The sequence below is a fragment of the Tenrec ecaudatus genome, chromosome 13 (genome assembly GCF_050624435.1).
Source record: "Tenrec ecaudatus isolate mTenEca1 chromosome 13, mTenEca1.hap1, whole genome shotgun sequence".
Lineage (NCBI taxonomy): Eukaryota > Metazoa > Chordata > Mammalia > Afrosoricida > Tenrecidae > Tenrec > Tenrec ecaudatus.
Genome location: NC_134542.1, coordinates 48,755,916 through 48,782,283, shown reverse-complemented (window position 1 = coordinate 48,782,283; position 26,368 = coordinate 48,755,916). Strand labels below are relative to the sequence as shown.

The following is a 26,368-nucleotide window of genomic DNA, read 5'->3' as shown; positions in this document are numbered from 1 at the left end:
ATATATTTTATTATACTTAATGATCATTAGTTGTTAAATTATTTGAATCCCACCAGTGCCAGTAATGATTTGCAGTCTTGGAAGCCCACGGGGCAGTTCTACCCCGTGTCTAATAGGGTTGCTATGGGGCAGAATCAACTCTCTGGCACTGTGTTTGGTATAAGACATCATTCTTTTACCTACGACTAGTTCTTCATGCAAGAAATATGTTTTGACATCTTGGGTTACAGAAAATGTTAATGAGCCACATTTCTGCTTTTGACTTTTAATCTAGGATCTGGCATGAAGATTTATTTGTTTGTAGCCTACGCAAAGTAGCTATCTGTATGTCTAGGCCAAATCTAAATAAAATCTTAGTACTCATCTGAGTGTATGACCAGGTCTTTCTCTTACGGAATTTCAACCCCTAACCTTTCGGTAGACAGCCTATATAACTATTGCCCAGTCAGGACGGGCATCTGTAAAGTTTACATCCAGGAAAACCCTTGGGGAAGTTCTATTCTGTCACTTGGGGCCAATATAAAAGCAGCTCAATGCCATCCCAACAACAACCCCGAGGAAAGGGAGCCCCTTGGTGCCTTCAATGGTTGAGCTCCACTATTAGCAGCTAGGTTGACAGTTTAAGCCTCAGAGTTGACTTGGGAAGGAGGCTGGCGATCTGTTCTGAAAACCCCATAGAACAGCTCTACTGTGTACACATGGGGTCATCAAAGTGGAATTGACGCCAGTAGGGCAGCTTACAAGAAAATAGTTGCAGTTCGTTTGTAATTCTCTTGGGGTGTTTAATGTTGCTGGGAACCACCCTGGACAGGAGAGGGCACCACTTGGAAAACTCATTGAGCGATAGCCATGTTTGAGGTTTGGTGTTTGAAAAAGGGATTCAACAATCTCTAGAGGCGTGTTTTACAATGAGAATAACAGGCTTGGGAAACTATTTTAAAGAGAAAAGTAAAAAATGGATATAGCCTTCTACAATTTTAAGTACTTTAGGCACTTTTGCGCTACATACTGACAGGGCCAGTTAAGTGTGGGAAGGGAGAGTCCCGGGTCAGGCCTGGTACAGGAGGGTTTGCAATCAGAGCAGGCTTGACTGTCGAGCTTAGTCCTTAGCAGGCAAGGCCATGGAGACAACTCAGGATCACGTTTCTCCCTTGGGCAGAGCTCAGTTCGAATCCCAGCTGGCTTCGATTTGAGGTGGCCCAGGCCAGAGGTCAGGGGCGAGGCAGTGAAGTGACTTGGCCCAGGCCGGAGGTTAGGGGCGAGGCAGTGAAGTGACTTGGCCCAGGCCGGAGGTCAGGGGCGAGGCAGTGAAGTGACTTGTTGGCTTGATTTTTAAGGGATTATTGTGGAGTCTAATATCTGTGCCAGTGTACGGAGGAGGTGGGCGTGCAGCGGTGGCACAGCCGCCCCGCCTCCGCTTCTGCTCGGGCGACCGCAGACATGCCCAAGACTCTGCCCGCCGCCAGACGTTCACGTGCATCCCGTGCTGGGCCGCCCAGCGCCCCTCGGCTGCCACCTGCGGGGCGGGACAGGCAGGGTGCTAGGCGCGAACCGGGCGATACGCGCGGCCGCAGGGGCAGCGGCGGTGGAGGGAGGAGGGGCCTGGAGCAAGGAGCGCGACCAGAGGACGCCCCGTCCTCCAAACGCTGCCACCAGATTAAGCCAGGCCCTGGGCAAAGGGCGGCGCTGCTGCCCTGGCAGCTGGACCGCATCCCCTGCCGGGCCGCTCGGCTCTGACGCCAGCAAGGTCTCCCCAGAGCGGAGCATCTGCACGGAGCTGGGTTTGCGGCCAGGCGCGCGCGGGATGCCCGTTGTCCTCCTCTGCTGTCGGGAGGGACGGCCAGCGCGCATCTGTCCGGGCGGCGTGTCCTGTAAGTGAACATCTGGGAGGCGGGCGAACGTGTGTAGTGTGTGCGTGTTGCGGGGCTGGTGGGTGGGGGGGAGGTGTCTGTCTTTGTTTATCACCTTTTTGCCCTTAAGATTTTCCGATGGCAAGAACCCCGCGGTGACAGCAGCTCTAATAAACCAGAGCTGCCCTGGAAGGAGTCTCGCATCCCTATTGAGAGTTCGCCTCTGCCCCCGTCCATCTTGTTTTGAGCCATTAAATTAAAGGTTTCCTATCCGAGTTTCAGCTTCACCACCTTCTGCCGTTCTACCAGCAGAGTGAATGAACGTGGACTTTCAAGTCAAGCTTCAGGCACTGCCTGAATGTGATGTGCCCTTGGGGACTGTGGGAGAGCCAGTCTTGAGGTGAATTCTAATGCAAAATAGGAAGTCTGAGGAGACAGAGAATATCCTTCAGTCATGGGGAGGACTCCAAGGAGCAAAGTCTTAACAACGGGAGTGTTCCGCTGGTTTCTGGTCAGAATCGCTCTTCCCCACCACGCTTTTATGGGAATAAGTTAACATAAAATGACAACCCTGTCAATTTTGTCATCCAAGACTCCATCTTTGTAGGAGCTGGTGTGTATGGTACTTATCCTAGGAAAATGCTATTTAATAGGGATAAAAATCCATTTTATCTGACAGGGTAGAAATCATATCAAGATCAACAGTTGGACTCCCTTTTTCCATTTGGATGCTGCTGTTTTCAGATGTCTCGTGCACATTGCATGATGTAGCGATGGGAAGATAACATTTAGATATTCTGCCTGCTGTATTAAAAAAAAAGTAAGTAAACTTGCCTCAAAATCAAACTCACTGCCATCGAGTTGATGCCAACTCATAGTGACCTTACAGGACAGTATAGAGCTTTCGGGAGTGTAGCTGTTTACAGGAATAGAGAGCCCATCTTTCCCCCACAGAACAGCTGGTAGTTTCGAACTACTGGCCTTGAGGGTCACAGCCTAACTGATAGCCACTGTGCCACCAGGACTCTTCTTATAGCAAGAGGGCACTTTAGATCACAGACCACACTCGACCGTTGGCATTGCCTCTTTCCCGCACTTCTGACAGACCAGCTGCATCTGCTTGACAGCTGCAGGGACAGGGAGCTCACACTTGCAGGTGACCCTCAACTGGCAGTTATTGTTAACAAGGCTGTGTACGTGGAACTGACCGCTGCTTCCTCAGACCCATTTCTCTTTCGTCTTTCTCCTTGTAAAAGTTTATTCGGGTTTTGCTGCAGGAAAGATAAAAAAGAAACATCAGGAGCTGAAAAGAGACTGACTAAAGAGAGTTAAGAAATATGTCTACCATCTTAAAGTTCTAGTTTTTAATGTGTTCTGATTTCTTTTTGATTGAGATTTTTCTCTGTTGTTATTTTTGTTAGCTTTTTTGGTTTGTTTTTGGCATATGAAATCCAGGATAGATGCAGCTGTAGAGACAGTAACGGGATTAATGGCTTCACGGGGGCATGACAGGGAAGGTTGGGGGAAATGGGGAACTAATAACAGGACAGAAGAAAGAAGAAAAAACATTTTAGTATCAACCTAGTACGTCTTTATTTTGTTCTTTTTCACTTGTCCTTCTTTATCCTCTCGTTTTAGATATCTGTTAATAGTTAATAGATAGATTTACTTTTTCATCCTGTGGTGTTCGTTGTCCTACCAGAAACAGACAATCCATATTGTAATTAATTTTTCTATCCTTTCCATGTTTCTTTCTCTGCCTTTCCCTTACTTTGGGATTTATTTTTTTCTCTCCATTAATTTTGAAGGTAGGCACTCTGTTTTATTAGTGATCCGTTAATTTATTTAATAAATCATTTTATTTGAGGGTTCTTAAACAGCTTTTATAACAATCCGTACATCCATTGTGTCAAGCACATTTGTACATATGTTGCCATCATCCTTTACAAGACATTTTCTTTCTACTTGAGCCCTGGGCATCAGCTCCTCATTTTTAAGAAAATTTTCTATAATTGATTGTGGTGATGATTGTACAGCTCTTTTTTATATGACTGAACTACTGTATTCTATGTGGTTTATGTCCCAATAAAACTGTTTTAAAAACAAAATTTTAAAAAGAAATGGGTCTAGAAAGTGATACAAAGTCAGACTATCTCCTTTATACACCGAGTTTCAGTGTCTCCATATATAAATTGGGAATGATGACAGTCATGCGTCATTTAACCTCCACAATACATTCTGTAACACAGGTCGTTGTATGAATCAGACATTGAGAACATCATAGTATATACAAGCAGTCCTCGAGTAAGAATGAGTGTCAATCCTAAACCTACCGTTATGCAGTAAATGAACAAACTGGAGCTTCTTTTAAAATGAAAGAGGTTATTGAAGGAACAAAGGACCACCCAGCACCTTGTAAAGATTCACCAAAGTACTGTAGCCAAAGGACATTTGCTCAGTCAAACATGTGAAAGAAGCACTTCCAGCTTTAACATAATAATACAGTAATCGTAAAGATGCTTTGATGCTCACCTCAAAGTAACGTCTGTTGGCTTTGGTTGTGTGCGTGGGTCGCATTGTTAAAATAGGCTTCCCATGGGGTGGTACTATAAGCATACATGCAGTAGGATATTCCTAGAATAGATGTTATGTGGTGTGTGACTGTATCCTTACATAGATTATGAGGATTAAATGAGACAGTCTTCACATGGTACTTAACATGCCTAGAAGTCAGTTAATACCAGTTCTCTTCAATAAAGGAAGGCTCTTATGTCTTCTTTCCTTACTGCAGATCCTTATCTCAAAGTTGAATTCAGGTGAATCTGTATAGTGCAGAATGCAATAATTTCCTGTCTCAAATTAAAATTGCTGAATAATTGAAAAATGACTGAAAACTTCACCCCCACCTTCCTCTCCCATACTCTTATCCCCATATGTTGTGCTCTGTTTCTTCTTTGTTTGACTGAACGTTTCTTTCTAGTTACTGCTTGAAATGTACTCTACGCTGTCTAGTTGGTTAGCTATGTTTTAATCTTGGGTGTAGTGCTGGTCATATGACTTCTACCTTCTGCATTTGTGTCACCTGAACATTTGGTGCATTTGTTCAGCAGACCTCTCAATCACAAGTTCTGTATTGGATGGGTCCCATTGCATGGAGGCACACGTCAACACCTGTGAAACAGTAGGAAAGGCCCTGGAGTCTGACCTTTTCCCCTATGGTTAGCCACCAACTACCTTTGTGACAGTGAGAAACTGCTTTTTCCTAGCAATAAATTGCGCTCAGTAACATCGAATTTACAGGGTGGTGGTTAGAATTCAAAGTAATGCTTGGCAAGTGCTGAGTACAATGCTGGCAGGGAATCTTGTTAGCCATCCAGAACTCAAATGAACGGGCCAGTTGAACTTGGCTAGCACTGTCCTTCTTATTTATCTGTCCTTGCAGCCCATAGCTGCTCTTTCCACAAGGGCATTATGGGAAAAATAATGAAATGTCTTGCTAAAGAACAGAGGTCAGGAGAGGATGTTAGCTTAAAAAAATGTCTGAATTGTGAATTCCTAGAAATCCCCAATGTTTTCCCCAATTAACTAATGAGCCCTAGTGGGTGGAGCTTAAGTCCTCAGCTGCTTACCAATAAGTCCTGAGAGAGAGAAAGATGAGGCTGCTTCCATAAGGATTACAGTCTTGGAAACCCTATTTGGCAATTCTGCGCTATCCTGTAAGGTTGCTATGATTTGGAATAGACTTCATGGCAAAAGGTTTAAGTGTTAAAATCAGTGGTGAGGAGGGTGTAGGAGGCCTGGTAGGGTTTGATCAAGGGCAATGTAACTGAGAGGAATTACTGAAACTCAAATGAAGGCTGAGCGTGATAGTGGGAAAAGAGGAAAGTAAAAGAATGTAGAGGAAAGAGCTAGGAGGCAAAGGACATTTATAGAGGCCTAAATACAGGCATGTATATATATATATTTATATATGATGATGGGGAAATATATATATGTGTGTGTGTGTGTGTGTGTGTGTGTGTGTGTGTTTAGTATTAAGGTAGAAGATGGACATTGGAGCTCCACTCAAGTACTCCCTCAATGCAAGAACACTTTGTTCTATAAAACTAGCATTCCATGATGCTCAGCTTTCCAACACAATTGCTGAAGACAAACCAAGTGCACAAGCAAATGTGGTGAAGAAAACTGATGGTGCCCGGCTATCAAAAGATAGTGTCTAGGGTCTTAAAGACTTGAAGATAAACAAGCGGCCATCCAGCTGAGAAGCAACAAAGCCCACATGGAAGAAGCACACCAGCCTATGTGACCATGAGGTGTCGAAGGGATCAGGTATCAGGCATCATCAGAACAAAAAATCATATCATTGTGAATGAGGGGGAGTGCGGAGTGGGGACCTAAGGCCCATCTATAGGCAACTGGACATCATCGCAGGGAGGAGACGAGCCAGTCAGGGTGAAGTGTAGCAACAATGAAACATAAAACTTTCCTCTAGTTCTTAAATGATTTCTGACCCCCACTATCACGATCCCAATTCTGCCTTACAAATCTGGCTAGACTAGAGGATGTACACTGGTACAGATAGGACCTGGAAACACAGGGAATCCAGGACAGATGAGCCCCTCAGGACCAGTGATGAGAGTGGCGATACCAGAAGGGTGGAGGGGAGGTTGAGTAGAAAGGAGGAACCGATTACAAAGATCAACATATAACCACCTCCCTGGGGGACAGACAACAGAAAAGTGGGTGAAGGGAGACATCAGACAGTGTAAGACATGAAAAATAGTAATAATTTATAAATTATCAAGGGTTCATGAGAAAGGGGTACAGGGAGGGAGGGGAAAAATCAGCTGATATGAAGGGTTCAAGTAGAAAGCAAATGCTTTGAGAATTATGATGGCAACATATGTACAAATGTGCTTGACAATGTATGTATTGATTGTGATAAGAGTGTATGAGCCCCCAGTACAATATCAAGTCTGTAATTTTTGCCTAGATTTCTAAAAACAAACAGTAATTCCTAGTTCCAGTACAGGTACATATTTAATATAGATTTTCTTGTCATAGTCTTTGTAATTACCACCAAATGACTTTTCCAGATGAGCCTGGGTAAGAGAAGATACAGAATTAGATGATTCAGTCGTGAGTGATTGTTAACAGGTTGGATTCTAAAACTTTGGAACTCTAATGAGGGAATTGATCAGCTTTGTCATCCTGCTAAGTTTAAAATATTCCATCTCAGAGTCAGGGTGAGGTGGGACTCTCACTACCATCAAAAAAGGAAGAGCAAGGAGTAGAGTGACCCTGTTGGACCCCAGACTCCCTGTGCATTGAAGCCGTGAACCTCCTTGACTAGAGACAGAGGTGCGATACCAGGGAAGCAGCGAAGGAATGGCAGAGCAGCAGGAGCAGCAGAATCATGAGACAGAGCCTGAGCCAAAGCAGTGCCCCCACCCCCACCCCCAGCAGCCGACTCAGGAAATTGAGCTGAATGCCTTCAAGCAAGGCATCTTGTTTGTGGAATGGAGAACCCACAGAGCCAGAGTCTGACACCTCTGGACAGAGGCTTAAAGGGGAGAGGAATGCCCTTTGGGCATCTGTCAGAAGTTCTACAAAAGCTTTGTGACATTGTCCAAGTAGGACAGAGGCTAAGCCAAAGGGCTGAAGGCCACAAAAAGAGGCCTGCCTGCCTTTATAGTAAGAAAAAAGCTTTCCTGACCAAAGAACTCTGCCCTGAACTTTGATCCAGAGTTCTAACCTGTTAACTTCCCTAATTAATAAGTAAACCCGATAATTATGAGTATGGTTTGTGAGTTCCGGGTGATCACTGCAATACATTATTGAACCTAGCACAAAGGCTAGAGAAGTGTGCTGGGAGAGACAGCTGATGGAAGGTTCAGGGGTGAAGGCATGCCTGCCGGACCTTGGCCGTGGCCTATGGAGTTTGCTTCTCCTCCTGCTTGTAAAGCAGTGATATGTGAAGTCAGAAGAGGACACGGAATGCCTTCCTTGTGTCACATTTGACACTGAGAATTCTGTTTTATTCATTGGAGAATGTTAAACATATAAACCAAAACCAAAGCCACCAACTCATGGTGACCCTACATAGGGCTTCTGAAGCTGTGTAAATCCTTAGGGGTCAGGTAGTCTCAACTTTCTCCCTCAGATTGGTTGGCTGTATATCAAAAGGTTTCTCCCTTAAATTATGTCAGTTAGCTTCATCTATTTTGGGACTCTGTTGCTGGGTGCATAGATATGTGTATTTATAATTGTTACATATGCTTGATGACTGGACCCTTTTAGCATCAGAGTGTTTTATTATCTAGTTTCTTATTCTGATTTTGTGTCTATTTTGTGTGATACTAATCCAGCTGCCCTTGCTCTGTGGGCACTATTGCATGGAAAATCTTTGCCATTTTCATCTTTTGATCTGAAATGTAGTAGCTCTTGTACACAGCATAGAGCTGGACCATGTTTTCTTCACCATTCCACCTTTTTTTGCCTTTTAAATTTAAATCAGTAATCATGAAGTTACTGATAAGTACATCCTTCTGCCATTTCTCTATTTGTTTTCTGTGTCTTACACCCTCTTTGTCCTTCATTCCACTCCACACTGCCTACTTCTGTGGTTGCTTGGTTATTTTTGTAGTGAACCACTTCTATCCCCTTCTTGTTTTGTATATAAAAACTCTCTTGTTTTGTATATAACAACCCACTGCCATAAAGTTGATTCCAACTCAAAGCAACACTGTTGGACAGAATAGAAGCCCCCGTCTGGGTTTCTGAGCCTGTGAGTCTCATCTCTCCTGCAGAGTGACTGTTGGTTTGAACTGCTGACCTCGGAGTTGGTAGCCCAACATGTAGCCTACTACGCCTCCAGGATTTCTTGTGTCTATTTCTTAGATATTTTCCTTATTGGCATCATGGGGATTATATTTAACATCACTTTATACCAACCCAACTTAATTGTTTGGGGTTTTTTTTTTTGCTTTTTAAAACAATTTTTTATTGTAAATTAGGCAAGCTACATTTCAGATCATCACCCTCACTGACCCATAGTCCTCCAGGGGACAACACTGGAGACACAGGGTGGGAAGTGCACTTGATCTGACCCCGCCACACCGAGGAAAACACTAAGGGAGTGCAACAGACAGCAAAACTCTATTCTTATTTCACTCCCCTCCCCCCACCCTGGAACTCTTTGTCTACTGAGTCCAGTACATGGGAATGATTTCTGTCACTCTTTTGCTGTTCTGAAGTGCCTGTCCTTTCCTGCTGTTTTTTGTTTTGTGATTTTGGTGGTGGTTGAAACTGGAACCTTAAGTGGAATAGGCAACTCTGGAAACCATCATAATCCACCCATGCATGTCGTGCTTTCGCCCCTTTGACCGATAGTTGATCCTGCCAGCTGCTGATTTTTTTAATGCTTTTTAAGGGCATAGCTGCTTATGCTGCCATCTTGTTAAGCCCTTCCAACCATATCACCGTTATTTTTTTATATTTTAAAATCATCAAAATATTGTTAAATTCTCTAGCCTCCTCAGACCTCCCTCCTCAGTGTGTTTCCAGAGAGCATCAGACTATTTCTGTGCTCAAGTCTCTCTGTCCTTGGTACTCGTACTTACTCCATAATAGCAACCTTTTCTGACTGCACTTTGATTTTCTCTTAATGAGATCTTTGTTCTTTTCAGGTAAACAGCAGTTGTCTTTAAGGAAGCAAAACAATTGTTGATGAGTTCTATTTTCTTAATCGAATTAATTAATGAACATGCCATCTGCCTGTGGACTCTTCCACAGCAAGCACACCAGACAGTGTGTGCCGAATCCATGGTAGTGAGATAAGACCACTGGTGGTATCATAATGTTGAAGGTTCGGGGAGCCACAAATAAGTCTAGTAAATATCTGATACAAGTATTGTGTTATAAATATTCATTAGCTATATCTTTACAAAAAATAATGTATATATTGAAAGTTTGGGGTCAACAAGCTATGCTAATATTTCCACCCACAGGTGAAAAATAAGTTATAGATGGCTTACTAGAATAACTTGGAAGAGAACACACTTGACCAAAACAACTGTAATGAGCTCATTATTTGCATAAACCTATATTGATATACTCTAATGAGTTGTATGAGCAAATAATCAGAAAAGCTAGATTATGTCAAGAAATATTTGGCATCAGGATGGATGAAGGCTTATTAACAGTTTGCAGTATGAACATGACACCACCTTTCTTGCTGAAAATATGGAGGACTTGAGGCACTTGCTGATGAAGATCAAGGATTGCAGCCTTCAGTGTGGATTGCAACTCAGTGTAAAGACGACCAAAGTCCGCACCACGGGAGTAACTAGTAACATCGTGATAAATGGAGAAAAGGTTGAAGTTGTAAACGGTTTGGCCTTGATTGGATCCACAGTTAATGCTCATGGAAGCAGCAGTCAAGAGATCAAACAACACACAGCATCGCTGTACCGGGCCTCTTTGGGATGTTCAAAAACAGGGAGGCTCCGGACTGAGGCGTGCCTGAACTAAGATGTGGTATTTCCCATGGCCTCGTGTGCATGTGAAAGTTGGACACTGAATACGGGAGACCAGTCCCTGGCGAAGGACATCATGCTTGGTAAATAGGAGGGGCGGTGAGAAAGAAGAGCGCCTGGACAAGACAGGCTAGCACAGTGGCTGCGTCAGCAGGCTCGGCCACAGAATGATTGGGAGGATGGGGCCGGGCTGGGCCGGGCCGGGTTTCATTCTGTTGTGCCTGCGGCCCAGAGCCGGCTCGCTGGTACCTCACAGCAATGACAACATAACTTTTGGTCATTTCTTACTGGGTGCTACGCTACTGTGCAAAAGAGCTGGACCCATTTAAACTAAGACTAGCTGTGTTTGACAATGCTCATTGCCCCCAGCCCCGATAATAGTTAATGATTTTGTAAAATGTTTGTAAAATAAAAACCAAAAAACCAAGTTCACTGCCATCAAGTCAATTACGCATTGGGCTGCTAACCCACTAGCCATCCCACGGGAGAAAGATTGGGCTTTCTGCTCCCGTAAAGGGTGACAGTCTTAGAAATCCACAGGGGTGACGGGGGGCACAGTGCTACCCTGCTTGTAGGGTCACTGGGAGTTGTAAAATAAATGATTCCATAATAAAGCACTGTGTTTAAATTTGCCAGTGTTATAAAATATGAAAAAGAGATAGTATAATATAACAAGATCCCGGGACGGGCAGGGCAATTGGTCTGTCTCACAATGCCACACACATTTGCTGTAAATACTTGCTCAGGCAGGATACATAGCCTTATTATTTATCAGTATATTTTGTCAAATGGAGGAGGGGAGGAGCTTAGCAGCTGCATAAAATCATGATATAAAAGCCCCTTGTGGAAAAGGTGAGATAGAGGTCTGTGGACTAAGTCACTGGCTTAGCTCTTAAACGATGACTGGATCACGATTTTCAGATTGCTATGGGCTGAGGACTAAGCACACAGTTTTATATTAGTTTTAGTCTGACTCAAGCTCAGATGCCTAATTTCAGCTACAGGATATAAAGAATAGTCCCATTGTAACAAGCTGAACAATGGAGACAATATTCTGACATTGTCGCCCAGTTCTTCTGATTTTTCCCCCTTCCTTCCTCTGACAGCAGTTACTTAAGGAACTGGCTCCAGAATTTCACAGAGCTTATTCATGTGTCACAACTACAGTTGTGTCATTTAGCTAGGACGTGACATGACTAAGAAATTGGTTTAGAAACTAATGTTTGATGGTTCTGTTGGTGCATTAAATCAGGAATTCTTAACTAGTTGGTCAGAGGCTACTTTTCATTTTTCCTGCGGGAATCTCTTAGTGCATTGCTGGAGGAGTGGATGCAGACGGAGGCTGAACATGCCTGGTCATAAATAGTGGTCCAGCAGAAGCAGACGTGGGACCCCAGCAAGGCTCACTGAAGGGCCCACTTGTTTCTTGTCGCCGTCTGGTTGACCTCCTCAGCAGTGGTTCTAAATATGTAAATGCCTGGATGATGCTTAACATTCTTAGGTAATTCTATTTCCTTAATTATCCTAAAAATTAACAGCGAGGCACTTACAGTATTTAATAATTGTTATCAGTAGACTTGGGAGAGAGAAGGAAAGAGAGCAGCCCTTACTGAATTCCTTCATATCCCAAGGCAATTCTACTCACCTATTGACAGACATTTTTGTTGTTCCCACCTTTGGGCTACTGTGGGAAGTGCTGTCGTGAACATCAGCGCAGAGGCTTCTGTTTGCGCTCCAGCTTCGACTACTTCTGTGGTTGCTTTCATTTTGTTAAATTAGACAGCACTTGGACTGTGAAGATCCTAGGACTTGAAAACACTGGAGGAACTTCGTAAAGACTGTCTGAATGGTTAAGGAAGGTGTTTTACGGGTAGATTTTTATGCATTTTGAGAGGAGAAACACTTTTCCTGACCAGTGCCCAATATTCACGATATCAGACAACCAACTGATGGCCATCACAGCTTCCTGCACTAGTGGATAAACTGAGAATGACAGTGAGCGCCATACAGAAGGTCACCCAGGTCGTCTAAGAAGGCCAGTCTTACAATCTGCTGATTTTGAGGAATAGTGGATGCTGTCGAAACGGTTTCCTCATTATGCAACAACTATTTTCTTAGGGGGCATTGAAATTATACAAAGCTGCTTTATTCATTGGGATCTAGATTTGGATTATAATTGCCTTTTAAGAAATACATCAAGTATTTGAACAGTTGCTGTTATGAACAGTAAATGCTATCGTTATTTATTTTAAACTTACCAAAGTTCCTTAACTATGGTAAATATCAAAGAAATCATGGAGCTAAATGGAACAGTTTACCAATCATATTCTGTCAATGCCACTGCATCTTCTCTGATCATGTGATGAATAATCACATTAGATAGTTATCGTGCCAGTTGATTATGTAATGTCAAGTATATATCAGAATCCTTTTAACCAAAATCAGAACCAGGCCAGATTGACAGCCATTGAAGCATTTCTAACTCTATAGAACCCTATTATAGGACTGAGTAGAATTGCCCTTGTGGATTTCCAGGACTATAAATCTTTACCAGAATAGCAAGTGTCATCTCTCGCCAGCTGCCCAACACGACACCACTAGGGCTTCTGAGTGAAAGCCAGTCCAAGGATATGAACTGCAGATTTAGTGGGGAGCCTGGGAAGCTCTGGGTATCAGGTCAAGGACTTGGGGAGTGAGCAGCGCTGTTCTTAGGTTCCATTGAGCCCGCTCTGATGCATACAACCCTATGTACATCAGAATGAAACGCTGCCGCGTTCTGCACCACCCATGTGATGACTGCTGTCCCTGAGTTCATTGTTGCAGCCGTTGTCAGTTCATCTTACTGATGCTCTTCCTTTTCCCTGACCCTCTGCTTGATAACCATGATGTCCTTTTCCAGGGAGTGGTCTCTCCCGACAACATGCCCAAAGTACATGAGCTAAATCCCCACCATCCTCGCTTCCAAGGAGCATTCTGGCCGTACTTCCTCCATGACAGATGTGTCTGTGCTTCTGGCGTCCACAGTACTTTCACCAACATCACAATTCAAATTAATAAATTCTTCTTCAGTCTTCCTTATTGACGTCTAACTTTCACACTGCTTGTCAGTCGCACCCTGGTCCTCAAAGTAACATCTTTGCTCTTTAATGTGAATAGGCTTGTGCAGAAGATTGGCCCAGAGGCTTGAGTGTTGATTGTAGAAAAATAAAATGAAATGCACGAAAACCTCATTTACGTTTTTTTATCATAATGTTGTCTGTTGGACCAGCTGTGAGAATTTTTTTTTATTTCTTTACATTGAGTTGCAATCCATAGTAAAGTTTCACTCTTTCATTTTCATCAGTAGGTGCTTCAAGTCCTTTTGACTTTTAGCAGCAAAGTTGTGTTGTCTGTATTTCGAAGGTTCTTGAGCCTTCCTCCAATACTAATGTTTTGTTGTTCTTTCTATACTCCAGTCTCAGATTATTTGCTCAGCATACAGATTGACTATGTACGATGAAAGATACAAACCTGACGTGCGCGTTTCCTGATTGTGAACCATGCAGTGCCCCTTGTTCTGTTCCCACAGCTGCCTCTTGACTTGTGTACAAGCTCTGCATGAAGACAAATTGAGTGTTCCGGAAGTCCCATTCTTTTGAAATATTACCAGTAGTTCTTTAATGAAATGCACAGTGAATGGCCTTTGCAGTCAGTAAAGCACAGATCTCGTTCTGATAGTCTGTACTTCTAGCCAAGGTCCCTCAGGCGTCAGCACTGATCTCCCTCGTGCCCCATCCGCCTCTGCTTCTGGTTTCAATTTCTTGCAGCTCTGTGTGAACTGTTGTGACCGTTCTAAAATGAACTTCAGTCAAATTTTACTTGTACATTATATTAATGGTATATATTTTTTTAATTTTGCTGGCTCTCTTTCTTCTCTTTATGGAATGGGCACAAATACAGATCTCTTCCAGTTGGCTGGCCAGGTACCTGTCCTCCAAATTTCTTGGCATAGGCGAGTGAGTGCTTCCAGTGTTGCATCAGTTTTTAAAATATTTCGGTTGGTATTCCATCAATTCCTCGCACTTTATCGTTGGCTAATGCCTTCTGTTCAGCTTGCACTTCCTGCAATACCACTGGTTCTTGATCATATGCTACCTGTTGAAATGGTTGAACGTCAACCTGTTCTTTTCGGTGTAGGGACTCTGTGTTCCGTCCATCTTCTGCTAATGCTTCCTGATCAAAATTTTTCAGTATTGGAACTCAAAACCTAAATTTTTCTTCAGTTCTTTCAGCTCAGGATATGCGGAATGTGCTCTTCCCTTTTGTTTTTAAAGTCCTGGCTTATTACTAGTATTATCCAATTGAGATGCCTTTTGAAAATTTCTGTTAAGCTCTTTTACTTCATTTCTTCCATTTGCTTTAGCTATTTTACGATCAGGAGCAAATTTCAGCTTCTTCTGGCATCCACTTTGGTATTTTCTCTCTTTCCTGTCTTTCTGATGATCTTTGCTTTCTTCATAGATGATGTTCCTAATGCCATTCTACAGCTTAGCCAGTCTTCAGTCATTAGTGTTCTGCAGCACGTCTGTTCTTGAGAGGGCCTCTGGATTCAGGTAGGATGTACTGAAGGTCGTATTTTACCTCTCATGAAATTGTTTTGTTTTTCTTCTCTTCGGCTTCAAACTGAACTTGTACACGGGCAATTGGTGGCTTGTTCTATAGTTAAACCCTGGCCTTGTTTGGGGGCATCTCTTCCCACACATGTGGTCACTTTGATTCTTGTGCTGTCCAGCTGATGAGGCCCATGTGTATTGTCTCAGTTTATGCTGTTAAAAAAAGGGTTTTGCAATGAAAATGTTGGTCTTGCAAAAGTGTATCCTGTCATCTCCACCTTTGTTTCTATCTCCCGGGCCATATTTTCCAGCTACTGATCCTTCCTCTTTTATTTCCAGCTTTCTGATGACCAGTAATTAATTCATGCATCCTGATCAATTTCAGACTAGAGAAGTTGGTAGAATTCTTCTGATCCTTTGTCACTGGCTTTAGTGTTTGGTGTATGAATTTGCAGAATAGTTGTATTAACGGATCCTCCTTGTATGGTTCTACATATTATCCTATCAACAACATTGTACTTCAAGATAGATTTTGAAATGTTCTCTTGACAATGAATGTGACGCCATCCCTCTTGAATTTGTCGTTCCCAGCATAGTAAACCATATCATTGCCTGATACAGAATGGCCACTACCACTATCAGCTCACAAATACCTAGGATGTCAATCTTCATACATTCCATTTCATATCTGACTGCTTTGTTTTCCTAGAGGCATACTTATTGCTTTGCTGTTTCTTCTCATTTTGCTCCGTGCCCCACCAGCAAATGAACATCCTGAATGCTTTGCTCTATCCACATCAGTAAGGCGCGCTCTTTCTGGAGGAGGCAATGTGTCCACAGTGGTATTTTCAGTGCCTGCCAACCCAAGGGCGCATCTTCAGTTATTCATGATATCTTCAGTGGCTGATTTTACAAAAACGAACTGCCTTTTTTGTATTCTTGTTTGTGTTCTGTCTTACTCTGGAAACTTTATTCCAGCCTGTCCATTTTGGAGTCCCCTGTTGGGACCTGAAATGCTGGTGGCACAGCTTCCATATCAGAGCAACCCACAAGCCACCACTGAAGGACTGATCGATGGTGGGGGAGCACTGCGGTGAGGTGGCAAGGAGTGATAACTCTGGAAAGGAGTCTCACTTAAAGCCGTGGTGGGAGGGCACCCCATAACCTTAGGAGAGGGAGTTCACCACGTAAATCCACAAGCTTTGATTGGGTTGGATTTGAAAGTACTAGAGCAGTAAAAATGGGAATAGCCGGCCCTGCCTGCCTATTTATCTATTAGTTTGGAGTAAATGGTAAATATGATATACATTAATTAACTGAATTGATGGACAAATGTAAAACAAATTTCCTGTTGCTTTCTAGAGCCATAATATATAAATTAGCTAAAGGTTGTTTCATGTAAACATTTTCATCTGTAAGTATTTGAGGTGCAACTGACATGACCTTCACACTCCTGATAGATAAATAGTGATGGCAATAGTTTAATACGTCATATGTCCTTAACAGTGCTGTTCCTGAGCTGGTAGCTGAGGGTAAGAGGTGATGTGGGGAATGGGACATGTAACACTTTCCAAAGTAATATTCCAATTATTACTAGATAAGTAATAATCCGCACCAAACAATGAACTCTCTAGCACATTCCTATCAAGGGAAGGGGAAACGAAGCCCTGGAGCTGGCACCAAAAATATGCTGAAAAACTGGGGATTGGCTTATACATGGGTCAGTAATACTCCAGCGAGGTGTAACATCTCGCTGCCTCCCCCCCACCCCCCACCGCCCCACCAGGTAACAGGACGAGTGCCCGTTATCTTGCTGTTTCTCCGCTGTTCATTCAAAGCCCCGCTGAAACTGCAGGGCTTTGAATGTTTGTTTACTCACATCTAACTAATCAGAGCCGTCTTATGATGTGGACGGCCCCAATTCGCAGAAGCACCGGTAGTGATTCACTTAGACTGGCAGCTGAACTGGTAAGGATGTGTCTGCGGCAGCGCTGTCTCTCCCCTCTGGTCTCTGTGTTCATTCACATCCTGCATCCCCTGCCCGCATGGACTCCCCACCTCCTCCGGCTAACACGTCACGGCAGGGGGGAGAGCATTACCATGAAAGTTCTTTTTAAAAGTCTTGTTTTTTTATCCTATTAGAAATGGATACGCTTGAACCAAAATAAAACGCTGGTCACATGAGGCTGGTTTCAAAATGAAGGTTGTGTCAAGAGCAGAAGAGAGCAATAACAGTATTGCAAGTAGGGAATTCTGTGTTGACGAAAAGCAAGTGAGGGAGTGGCAGAAAATGAAGGCTGACTTGGAACAGATTCCAAAAGCTAAAAAAGCTCATCATGGTTTAACGTCTTTTTATGGGGCTCTAGAGAGTGCATTGCATAAATGGGTTATGGAGTGTCGTCAAAATGGTTACTGCATAACACACATGGGAATCCGCATATGTGCTCTACAAATGGCTAAGGTGGGTTCGAGATGCATGGGAAGACATTCCAGAAGACATGGTGCAACGTGCCTTCCAAAAATGTAGTATGAGTAATGCTATGGATGGCAGTGAAGACTGCGCTTTGTATGAAAATGACAGCAGTGATGGTGATGATGGTGATCTCAGTGAGGACAGAGTCTATGATGACCTCACACCAGCTGAAGCTCTGCATTGGGATATGGATAATGAAGGATTTTAACTCTTTACATTTTAGCTTGGTTGCTGATTGAGCTCAAGGAATAGTACTCTTAAGGTATCATTGTTGATACCTTATTGTTTTTTTGTTGAACCTATTTTCCACTTACTGTGCTGGTTTACTAATGTTAAATGGCTTGTTCTCCTTTTATTTATGTTTTTTATTTAAAATAAATATGTAAATACATTACCCCCACTGATGTCTCAATTTTTAGTAATTTTATTTTCATTTGTTTTAATTATGGAAACACCAATAGCTTCTGCCTTTTCCACCCTTGGCTTATACTCGAGTCAATCAGTTTTTCTGGTTTTCCAGGTAATGATTAGGCACCTTGGCTCGGCTTATATTCAAGTATATACAGTATATCATACATAACCCCCTTGAGACTAGCTCCTTTCACTCATGCAGTGCCTTTAAGATCCATCCATTTAGTGGGTCCACATTTTAGGGGAGCCATGATGGCATCATGGGTTACAGGCTGGACTGCCGATCACAAATTCAGCAGTTCCCACCCACAACTGCTCCTGGAGAAACAAGGCTCTTTTCCTGTAAAGATTTACAGCCTCGGAAGCCCACAGGGGCGGTTCTGCTCTGTCCTGTAAGGATTCTTATGGGTCAGATTTAACTCAATGGTACTAAGTTTTGAGGTATTAGTATCTTTAATTATTTCTAACTTTTGGCAATTATGAACTGTTATGTTCATGTCCAGTGTTTATGTGAACCAATTTTGGTTTCTCTAGCATTATGACCCAGGAGAATGAGTGGGTCGTCAAGTGGTAAGCACAGTTGTGTAAGAAGCTGCCGAACAATGTTCCCGAGTACCTGCTGTGCCACTTTTCATTCCTGTCAGCAAAGTGTCAGAGTCCAGCTGCTCTGCGTAGTCACCAGCACTTGCTGTTGCCAGTTACTTACTTGGCCCTTTCTGATAGGTGTGTAGCGATATCTTGCCATGTTTATAACTTTCATTTTCCCAGTAGCTGACATGGGGCACATTTTCTTTCTTTTTTGTTTTTTAAAGCTTTTAAAAAATCATTTTATTGGAAGCTCTTATCACAAGCCATACAATTGTCAAGCACATCTATACATATGTGGCCATCATCAGTTTCAAAACATTTTCTTTCTACTTGAGCCCTTGGTATCAGCTCACTTTAAAAAAAAATACTTTTATTGGGGCCTCTTACATCTTTTATCACAATCCATACATTCATCCATTATGTTAAGCACATTTGTACATATGCTTCCATCATCATTTTCAAAGCATTTTCTTTCTACTTGAGCTCCTCATTTTCCTTCTTCCCTCCTCCACCTGCTCTCCCTCCCTCATGAACCATTGATAAGTTAGATTATTATTTTCATATCTTACATCATCCTCTGTCACCCTTCACCCACTTTTCTGTTGTTCATCCCCTTGGGAGGGGGTTATATGTTGATCCTTGTGTTCGATTCCTTTTCTCCCCTCACCTTCCCCTTATCCTCCTGGTATCTCTATATTCATTGTTGGTCCTGAGAGGTTTATCTATCCTGGATCCCCTGTGCTTCAGGGCTCTTATCGTTAGCAGTGTGCATGTACTGATCTAATCTGATTTGTAAGGTAGAATTGAGGTCATCATAGTGTGGAGAAGGAAGCACCAAAGAACTAGAGGAAAGTTGTGGGTTTCATTACTGCACCCTTACTGGCTCATCTCTTCCGTGACCCCTCTGTGAGGGAATGTTCAATTGTCTACAGATGGATTTGGCCATAGTACCTGGACCTCACTCCAGGAATGTATGTATATAGTGGCTTTTCCCCTATGCCCTGTTTTTTTTTTTTAAGCTTACTTCAGTGGACTCATGTCATACTTGTCCTTTTGTGCTTGGCTTACTTCACTTAGCATGATTTCCTCCAGTTCTTCCCATGCGACAATGTGCTTCATGCATTCATCGCTGCTTTTTAGAGATGCATAGTACTTCATTGTGTGTATGTATCAGTTTTTTTATCCATTCATCCAGTCACGTAAATTTAGGTTGTTTCCAACTCCTTGCAGTTATGAACTGTGCTGTGATGAACATTGGAGCACAGATATCTGGCCGTGGTTTGTTTCTTGCCTCTTCTGGGTATCTGCCCACTAGGGGTATTGCTTGGTCATATGGTAGCTCAATTTCCATCTCTTTTAGATATCGCCAAATTGATTTCCACAGTGTCTGTACATACCTACAGGTCCACCAGCAGTGGATGAGAGTTTCTGTCCCTCCACAGCCCATCACTTGTTACTTTCTAATTTTTTGAATTGGGCTCTCTTTGGGGCTGTCAGGTGGTATTTAATGGTTTTAGTTTGCATTTCTCTTCAGGCTAATGATCAGGAACATTTTCTCATGTTCATTGGCCATTCAGATTTCTGCCCGTGAAACTTCTGTTCAGGTCCTTTGCCCACCTCGTTAGTGGCCAGGTAGTTTTTTGCTAATTGTAAGCTTGCAAAGTATTGCAGATTTTAGTAATAAGGCTTTTGTCTGATGTTATTGCTAAAGATGTGTTCCCAGTCTGTGGGCTCTCTTATTACTCTCTTGGTGAATTCTTTTGATGTACACAAGTGTTTTAACTTCAGTATATCCCACTTGTCAATTTGTGACTCATCCATATTTGTTTCCTTCCCTATTTTTGATAACCTATGTATTCCCTATGCCAAAATTCTCAGGTTGGTCCCAATTCCCTCATTGATGGCCCTTATAGTTTGGGGTTTTACCTCGAGGTCTTTGATCCACCTTGAGTTTATTCTTGTGTATGAAGTGAGATAAAGGTCTTGCTTCATTTTTCTACAGGTAGATATCCTTTTTTTTTTTTTTTCCAGCACCACTTGCTGAAGAGGGCATCTGCTTCCCATTGGATATTTTGGGGGCCCTTATCAAAGATCAGTTGTCTGTATGCTGATGATTTATTTCTGAGTTTTCAGTTCTTTTCCATTGGTCTGAGTATCTGTCATCATATCAATACCACACTTTTGACCACTGTGGCTGTATAATAGGTGCTAACATCAGGGAAAGCAAACCCTCCCACTTTGTCCTTGAGTTCTCTGCTAATTCAGGGCTTCTTCCCTTTTCATATGAAGTTGGCAATGAGTTTTTCCAATTCTTTGAAAATGCTGATGGTATTCGTATCAGAATAGCATTAAACTTATATAGTGCCTTGGGCGGAACTGACATGTCTACTATATTGAGTGTGCCAATCCCCGAGCATGGGATACAGAGCATATTTTCATGTGCTTGTCATCCATACATAGTCTTTGGGGAAACATCTGTTCAAATCTTTTGTCCATTAAAATTCTTTGTCCAAATAAAAATCTTTGTTTTCTTGTTTAGATAGTTACTTATATGTCCTCCATACAATTTGATTGTTAGATATGTAATTTGTAGATTTTTTTTCCAGTGTTGGTCTATCTTTTCATTCCTTTTGTTTTTCTAAAAGCAAAAGTTTCTATGTTCGATGAAGTCAAGTTTATTACTACTATTTTTAATGGATCATACTTGGTGCCAAATCTAAAAACTCCTTGCCAAACCCAAGATCATGAATATTTTGTTTTCTTATCTAAGAATTCAACATTTTACTCTTTGATCCATTTTTGGCTCATTTTTTATAGGAGCTACTGGTGCTATTTAGTTTAAGGAGAACCTATAGATAGCCAGTAGCTCCAAACCTGCTAGCAGAAAATGTTTTTCCTCTAAATTATGCATATTTATGTGGATATAGTCCTAGGCTCCATTCTGTTCCATAGATTTATGTGCATTCTGTTCCATAAATCTGTGTCTAGCACTTCATCACCATAGGACTGTCTTCATTCTTGAAGCATTAGAATCACTTAGAAAATTGTGTAATGGGAGTCCTTCGATTATGCTCTTCCTCAAAATTGATTTGGACATTCTAGTGTCTGCATTTCCAGATACAATTTAGAGTCCACACGCTTATCACCATGACAAATCCAGCTTGGGATTTGATTGGGATTTTAGCATCAACATGTGAATGTCTACCAAAAGGCTTCCTGGGATTGCATGGACTAGATAGATAACTATGGGAAGCGCTGACATATTAACAATATTCATTCTTCTAAATAATTAGCACAATTTATCTATTTGGGTCTTCATTTTTTCTCAGAAATTATGTGTAATTTTCATGTACAGCATACACAATACACAATGTAGTTTTCTTTCATATACTTTAAATTTATTAAGTTCATACATTTGATGTAATTGAGAATGACATTAATTTCATTTTCTAATTATTCACCCCCTAGCAATACAGAAAGTTATTTTTACACACTGATCTTCCATCTTGACACCTTACTAAAATCAATTCTAAAATTTCCTACAATTAAACTGTTAATTTGTAAGATGTGAAATACATACCAAAAACCCGTTTAATTTTTTTCTACAGTCATATCATCTGCAAAGAAAGGTTTTATTTTTACTGTCAAATTTTCATTCCTTATATTATTTTCTTTTTAAAAAAGCCCTTATCTCACTGACTGAGACATTCGGTGCAATATGAAACTGAGAAAATGACCATCTTTGCCTTGTTTATGTCACAGGGAAAAGTGTCTTTTACAGTTAAGTTGAAAATTAGCTTGTGCAGCTCCTTCACTTGGTTTGGTGAGCATCTTTATCAGGAATAGGTGTTTTGTCCAGTGCTCTTCATCCATCTATTATGACCATTTGCTTCCCCTCTCCCCCCACCCCATCCTTTTAATGAGTGAATTATATTTGCCTTTTGAATACTGCATTGCATTTGCGATCTAAGTCCCACAGAATTGTGCTGTAGTGTCTATCTATGCTGGATTAGATTTGTTATTTTGAAACATGATTTTTGGGTTCATGTTAATGAGGACTGTGATAGTTAAAGTTTATTGGGCCAACCTGGCCAATGAACACATGTGGGATTAATTGAAGGGCAGTTTAATTGAAGAGTGGAGAGGTAAATGGCTCAGAGAGCCTCACCTGTCTTGTCTCTTTTCTGATGGTTGGACCAGGGTGCAGCTACCTTAGCTAGTTCTCTGCTTCAGCTGGCAAGGCTCACTTCCTGCAAGACATCCCTGAGGAGAAGCCACATGGACCTACCCCGTTGCAGCCCTGGGTGCTGGAGCAGCCCTGTGGAGACCCCTGCCAGCGCTGAGATGCTACACACTCACTGATTCAGCTTTCCTCCTGCATTTGGCATCATTACATGTGTTTTGTGAGTTTGAGGACTTTGTAGATGTCAGACATATTGGCTAATGTCGGAATTATGGGCTTAGACTGAACTGGGTTGGGATGTTTAATGTACAACTATCCTTTATATAAATGCTCCCATAAAACATGACTGTTTATGAATTTTGTTTCTCTGGTCTACCCAGACTAACATACACGGACCATTAGAGAGCATTTTTTTTTTCAGTTATACCCCTGGTTTAGTAACAACATAACACTGGGTTCATATAGGACACATTTAGAAGTGTCCCTTCTTCTTATCTTCTGAGGGGTTTGGATAATTTCTGTATTATTTCTTCTCAAGTGTTTGATAGGTTTCTAAAATATACAACCTGGAGGTGACTTCAGGGAACAATTTACAAATTTGGATTTTTCATTGATAAACACTAATTGTTTTTTCTTATGCCAGTTTTTGTAATATGGTATTGACAAAAAACCACTCACTGCCATCCATTCAAGGATGACTGATGGTGACCCCCTGTGGGTTTCCAAGACTGTTTAAAATAGAAACTCAGTATTTCTCCATACAGCTGCTGGTGGTTTCAAACTGCAGATCCTGTGGATCACAGCCCATCATGTAACCACTACACGACTAGGGTCCTTGGTATTGACAAAGTTATTCCTAATATTCCCTTCTCAACCCCTTCGAGTACATTCAGCATCTTGGTAATTAATACATGTTGTCTTTCTTCATGAGCATTTAAGATATTCACCTATTAGGGCTTTTTGTAAGACCCAGGAGCCTTGGCGGTGCTGTTGAGGAAGTGCTGGATTGCTAACTGCAAGGCTAGCAGTTCAAAAACCACCAGTCACCCGCGGGAGAAGGATGCGGCTCCCTGCTCCCACAGAGATGGGCGGCCTTGGAAACTGTGCAGGAGTGCTATGAATCAGAATCAATCTGACAGCAGCAGGCTTGGTGGTGGGTTTTTAAAAGACCAGCGGGGATTAGATTGTCTCTTGTTTGCCATTATTGGTTATTTCATCAACTTTTGCTCTTAGCTCTCTTACTTTCCTCTTTTTACTTACTTTGGATTTTCCACTAATTTTTAAACTCTCTTGTGTAACAAGCATTTAAATCTGTAAGTTTTCCATGTTTGAGGTGCCCTCCATACATTTTTATTTTGTGACTTTTAGTGGAACATACATGGGCTTTGAAAGGTTTGTGCATAAATTCAGTCTTGCCATGAACTTTCTGTTGCTTTCCTCATAGATTTGAACAGCCTTTGTCATTTTGCTTTGCTAAGGGTTAGAGATGTGGCATTTAAATTCCAAAGATTTGCGGCTTCTCTGAATATTTCACTGTGGAACCTAATTCTATTTTAGTTGGAAAATATACTCTTACAATTTTAAGCTTTTGGTGAAATTTATTGAGGAGTTTTATGCTACATCTTGCAAAGTCTTCCATATGTGCTTGATAACATGCCAGATAACACTTCAAAGTGCTATTCAAAATTTATAATCGATTATTTACTGAGAAAGTTTGAAATCTCCAACTGTGATGGTAGATTTATTTTTCCCTGTAGTTCTATCAGTTATTCAAGTATTTTGAATCTCTTTTTTGTTTTATCTATATAATTGTCATGTCATCTTCATTGATACAAAATATCATTCTCTTGAAATACTTTTGAAGTCAGCTTTGAAATCAAATTTATTTTTAGTAACTTCTTGCTTACAATTTATGTGTATTAAAGTCTATCTCCATATTATGTAGTTGAATCCTTTTTAACCAGTCATACCTCAGCCTTTTCATTATAATTTTGAGTCCGTTTCCTTTCAAATAATTCTTGATGGCTCTAAGCCTGCCACCATCCTTTTTCTTCTTCCTCTGCCCCTCCTCTCCTCCCATCTTCTGGATGAAATGTATCAATCCCCTATTTTTGCCCCGTACTTGTATGCTCTTTCTAGTTACTATAACGTAAGTGTCCTAAAAGATAGTGGCTGTAACAGAAATTTATTTTCTCACCACAGACATGAGAAGTTGAGGAAGACACTCTGTACTTCTGCGCCCAGACAGTCTTCATGGGGGCTGGCACCTCTCTCTCAAGAGACTGACTCAAAATACACACTTGTGCCCAAAGTGGGTTAGAACCGCAGGGATAGGGGTTAGTTAGGCTTTTACCACACATTTTGGAGAACACAGTTCAGTCCATAAAACTCACTGTCCTTCAGAACAAAGATCAGATTGTTTTCTGAGTTCACCAGCCATTTCTAATGCAGTATTTTGGTGATTTGGGTATAAGTTGAGAGAGCAAACTGGTTTTCCAAACAGTAACGCATGTTTTATGACATTGATTGCAATCCCCACAATGTAAAAGCACTCTTCCCCTCTCGCTAGGGAAATGCTGCCCATTTGATCTTTACATGATTGCTGTAAGGCGTGCTTACTACCTCCCTGCTTAAGGCCATCTCAATCAGATCTGTATTTTTCGTTCCACGTTTCTCCCTATCCAGACTGGCCTACTGGGACCACATCCAGAGCAGTCAACAGTATTCACAAACTCACTGAGTCCTTTTTACCAATGTCGTCATTCATCCTTGTTCCAGATGGGGAGAGACCAATAGCGACCACTTAGATGGTTGCTTACAAGCCCCCAGTTCCTACTCACCAAAGTAGGATGTGTAGAACATTATTGTCCAGTGTTCTTGATGTCTAAGATATGGTCTTAAGTCTCCAGCAAGTCATTCTCTTAAGACTGTGGTTCTCAACCTTCCTAATGCCACGGCCCTTTAATAGTTTCTCATGTGGTGGTGACCCCCAACCATAACATTATTTTTGTTGCTACTTCATAACTGTAATTTTGCTACTGCTGTCCTTGGGCTTTTGCTACAAGATGTTATCAGAACACTTGCCCAACCCATAGATTCTAGTGTACTCAGGGATCTAGTTCCATTCACTTCTGGCCCTTGTTCAGATCGACTGTCTATGTAATCTCCAGTCATATATCTCTGCAGCTAACTGTATATTTTTACTGTTTCTCATCCTCTATGTCTAAATGTATATTTAAATAGCAGCTTTAAAGTTCTCATCCGTGATTTCCAAATGCAGGTCACTGCAGAGTCTGAGCTGAATGCTTTCTCCTTGATTATAGGTCACATTTTCCTGCTACCTCACATCCAACAACTTTTCACTGTATAATGGACATCTTGGTGGCATAATTCATGCCCCCTCTATCTTCCTTTAAATAGAAGAGTTTTGTTAACATGAGACTTTTTCTGTCTGAATGTCTAAGAGCCTGGACATCTAGGGTTCCATTTATGCCCTTTTCAGGAAAAAACCCCAAAACTCAGCACTCCCTGCAATGAAAAACTCTTGTATGATAGCCCGTAATGCAAGATAGTGTTGGGTACTGCTTTGACACCCCGATAGCTGGATTCTGTGCCACTGACAGGGTGCAGGATCATCCACTTTGAGAACACTGCTAGAGCGAGGGTTGGGGAAAATACAGCCTTTCGTTGGTGCTATTTTGCTGCACCATAATCATATCTCTTTATCTCTGGAT

General features: G+C 41.9%; 1 protein-coding gene across 2 annotated transcripts in view; it reads left to right on the top strand.

Annotated features, from left to right (window-relative positions):
* Positions 1 to 1,471: 1,471 nt before the first annotated feature.
* AKAP19 (A-kinase anchoring protein 19) overlaps positions 1,472 to 26,368 on the top strand; it is a 31,723-nt gene continuing 6,826 nt past the window's right edge. For both annotated transcript variants that reach the window (XM_075530357.1, XM_075530358.1), the window contains exon 1: positions 1,472 to 1,871. The gene's annotated coding sequence lies outside the window, so the exon portion shown is untranslated. The remainder of the gene's footprint in view (positions 1,872 to 26,368) is intronic.